At 43.0% G+C, this 3,831-nt stretch overlaps 1 pseudogene across 1 annotated transcript; it reads right to left on the bottom strand.

Moving 5' to 3' along the window:
* Positions 1-1,096: 1,096 nt before the first annotated feature.
* On the bottom strand, positions 1,097-1,627 carry LOC108292156 (annotated as a pseudogene). Its single transcript, XR_001820173.2, has one exon. The product of XR_001820173.2 is annotated as a 60S ribosomal protein L32-like (transcript).
* Positions 1,628-3,831: the final 2,204 nt, after the last annotated feature.

A 3,831-nucleotide genomic window follows, 5' to 3' on the forward strand; every position in this document is an offset into this window, starting at 1 on the left:
TTGACCAGGCTGGTCTCGATCTCTTGACCTCGTGATCCACCCGCCTCGGCCTCCCAAAGTGCTGGGATTACAGGCTTGAGCCACCGCGCCCGGCTGCAGAGAACAAATTTAAAGTTGTATTTTAGAGTTTTTTTTTTTTTTTTTTTTTAAGTAAGGATTTCTTGCTGGAGTCAGAATTAGCCAAAAAAGTACTATAATCAATGCACCATTGTCCAAAATACTTACCTGACTTTTTTTTGACACAGAGTCTTGCTCTTGTCACCCAGGCTGCAGTGCAATGGTATGATCTTGGCTCACTGCAACCTCCACCTCCCAGGTTCAAGCAAGTCTCCTGCCTTAGCCTCCCAAGCAGCTGGGATTACAGGTGCCTACTACAACCCCCAGCTAATTTTTTTTTTGTATTTTTGGCAGAGATGGGGTTTCACCATGTTGACCCGGCTGTTACCAAACTCCTGACCTCAGGTGATCCGCTTACCTTGGCCTACCAAAGTGCTGGTATGAGCCACGGTGCCCGGCCTTATGTGATTTTTAAGCCATTATATTTAATATCACTGATTTAGTTTTGGGCAAATGTGTTCACAGAAGATATGGACAAATGTGGTCACAAAAGGTTATGCTTAATTTGCTGTAATTTCAGCAGTGAATAGGAGGAAAATTTGAATGTATATATGTTACAGACGGTCTTTTTGAGTCTGGGCACGTGGGTCACACCTGTAATTTCAGCACTTTGGGAGGCCAGTGTGGGATTACTGCTTTAACCCAGGAGTTTGAAACGAGCTTGGGCAACATGGCAAAACCTCATTTCTTAAAAAAAAATTAAAAAAATTAGCCAGGCTGGTGGCAGGTCACTAGTCCCAGCTGCTTGTTGGGGATGGGGCTAAGGTGGGAGGATCACTTGAGCTCAATAGATGTAGGCTGCAGTGAGCTGTGATTGGGCCACAGCACGTTAGCCTGAGTGACAGAGTGAGACCCTGCCTCAAAAAAAAAAAAAGTATTTGAAAGTCTTCTTCAGAGGTTATTTTTGGAAAAGCAAATTTTTATATACATACATACATACATATATATATATATATATATATTATTTTATTTATTTTTTTTTTTTTTTTAAGGAAGAGGCCAGTTTTATTTAAACACAAAATGTGCACATAAGCTGTCTACTCATTTTCTTCACTGCGCAGCCTGGCATTGGGGTTGGTGACTCTGATGGCCAGCTGGGCAGCTCTTTCCACAATGGCTTTGCGGTTCTTGGAGGAAACATTGTGAGCGATCTCAGCACAGTAAGATTTGTTGCACGTCAGCAGCACTTCCAGCTCCTTGACATTGTGGACCAGGAGCTTCTAAAAGCCACTGGGCAGCGTGTGCTTTGTTTTCTTGTTGCTCCCATAACCAATGTTAGGCATCAAGATCTGGCCCTTGAACCTTCTACGAACCCTGTTGTCAATACCTCTGGGTTTCCGCCAGTTATGCTTAATTTTGACATATCGGTCTGACTGGTACCGAATGAACTTCTTGGTTCTCTTTTTGACGATCTTGGGTTTCACAAGGGGTCTAAGGGCGGCCATGATGCCGAGGAGGAGATCGCTGCTACCTCCGTAGGCAGCGCCGAGGAAGAGAGAAGGGCTATTTATTTATTTTTTTTTAAGACTTGTTCGCACTCTCTTGCCCAGGCTGGAGTGCAGTGGTGTGATTTTGGCTCACTGCAGCCTCTGTCATCTGGATTCAAATGATTCTTCTGCCTCAGCCTCTCAAGTAGCTAGGATTATAGGTGCCTGCCACCGCGATTTTTGTATTTTTAGTAGAGATGGAGTTTCACCAAGTTGGCCAGGCTGGTCTTGAACTCCTGGCCTCATGGTCCACCCAACTTGGCCTCCCAAAGTGCTGGGATTACAGGCCTGAGCCACCACATCTGGCCAGCAAATAATATTATAGCTTTGACTATAATAGTGTAATATTATTTAAGCCATATGGAAAATGAACTTTGTATGAAAATAGTAACATCGAGAGTAAAGTTTTCTTAATAAAATACTCTTCGGATGTCAAGTGATAGATACATCCTGTTTCCATTTTATGACAAAGCATGTTTGTGATATAAACATTATTCGATTGCAAAAATTCTTTTTTTTTTGAGGTGGAGTCTTGCCTTGTCACACATGCGGGAATCTATGTAGTGGTGCCATCTCAGCTCACTGCAACCTCTGCCTCCCGGGTTCAAGTGATTCTCCTGCCTCAGCCTCCCGAGTAGCTGGGATTACAGGCACGCGACACCATGCCCAGCTAATTTTTGTATTTTTAGTAGGAACAGGGTTTCAGCATGTTGACCAGGCTGGTCTTGAACTCCTGACCTCGAGTAATCCACCCACCTTGACTTCCCAAAGGGATTGCAGGCGTAAGCCCCTGCACCTAGCCTGATTGCGGAAATTCTAAACATTTCAGTAACTTCAGCGTTTTGAAATTGAGAGATTAAAATCTAAGATGTAAGTATTTGATTCTTCTTCTTTTTTTTTTGAGATGAAGTTTCATACTTTTTGCCCAGTCTGGAGTGCAGTGGCACGATCTTGGCTCACTGCAGCCTCCATCTTCCAGGTTTAAGTGATTCTTGAATCCCAAAGTGCTGGGATTATAGGTGTGAGCCATCGAGCCTGGCCGTTGTTCTTTTTTTTAAGAGACAGTGTCTTGCTCTGTGGTCCAGGCTAGAGTGCCGTGGCACAGTCATGGCATACTGCAGTCCTGAACTCCTGGGCTTAAGCAGTCCTCCCAACTTCAGCTTCCTGAGTAGGTAGGACTACAGGCACACACCACCACACCCAACCCCATGATTGTTCTATTAATGTTTACAACTGTATAATTAGTATATGATCTGCATTTACTGGAAATGTTTAAAATCTGGTTATGATATTATTTTTTCTGATTATTAGTACAGTTGAAATCTAGACAGGCTCATTCCTATAAGGGATACATTGTGTTGGAAGAGCTTACAACAACTTTGTTTTATATTTTGCCAAAATGCCTTAGGATTCTTTAACTTGAGGGTGTAGTCCAGAGTCCAGGTCCAATTTCTAGAGTCCAGGTCCAGCTTTCTGGAAAAACAGCATGGCAGAGATCCATTTCTTCAGGATCAGTCAGAATTGAGCTCAGTAATTAATTGAAAACTTTTTATTTTGAATGTTTCAGTGGTAAATGGGAACAGTATTGGCTACTAGAATTCTTATGAGGATTTTGTTATGTGTTGAAGAACTATGATTACAGGTGTCACAAATTACTTTTTTTGCTTATTAATTTATTAATTGGTTATGTGGTATGTACTGTTTTGTTTTTGAGACAGGGTCTCTATTGTCTAGGCTGGAGTGTAGTTGTGCAGTGTTTTAAGTGCTGGGAATACTGTGATGAGCAGAATAGATGTTTTGTCTGCCCTCATGGATCCTTAAAGTGGGAAAGGCAAACTTTAAACAAGGATTGGGCCGGGCGCAGTGGCTTACGCCTGTAATCCTGGCACTTTGGGAAGCTGAGGCAGGTGGATCACTTGAGGTCAGGAGTTCGAGTCCAGTCTGGCCAACATGGCAAAACCCCATTTCTACTACAAATTAGCCAGGTGTGGTGGTCCATGCCTGTAATCCCAGCTACTTGGGAGGCTGTGGCAGGAGAATCACTTGAACCTAGGAGGAAGAGGTTTCAGTGAGCCAAGATTGCACCAATCTACTCCAGTCTGGGTTGACAGAGCGAGACACATTTTCCAAAAAAAAACCCAACAACAACAACAAAACAGCAACAACAACAAGGATCACTTAAGCTTGGGTGACAGATTTACACCCTGTCTTTGAAAGAAAAAAAATC

Source organism: Cebus imitator, unplaced genomic scaffold (genome assembly GCF_001604975.1).
Source record: "Cebus imitator isolate Cc_AM_T3 unplaced genomic scaffold, Cebus_imitator-1.0 Scaffold478, whole genome shotgun sequence".
Classification (NCBI taxonomy): Eukaryota; Metazoa; Chordata; class Mammalia; order Primates; family Cebidae; genus Cebus; species Cebus imitator.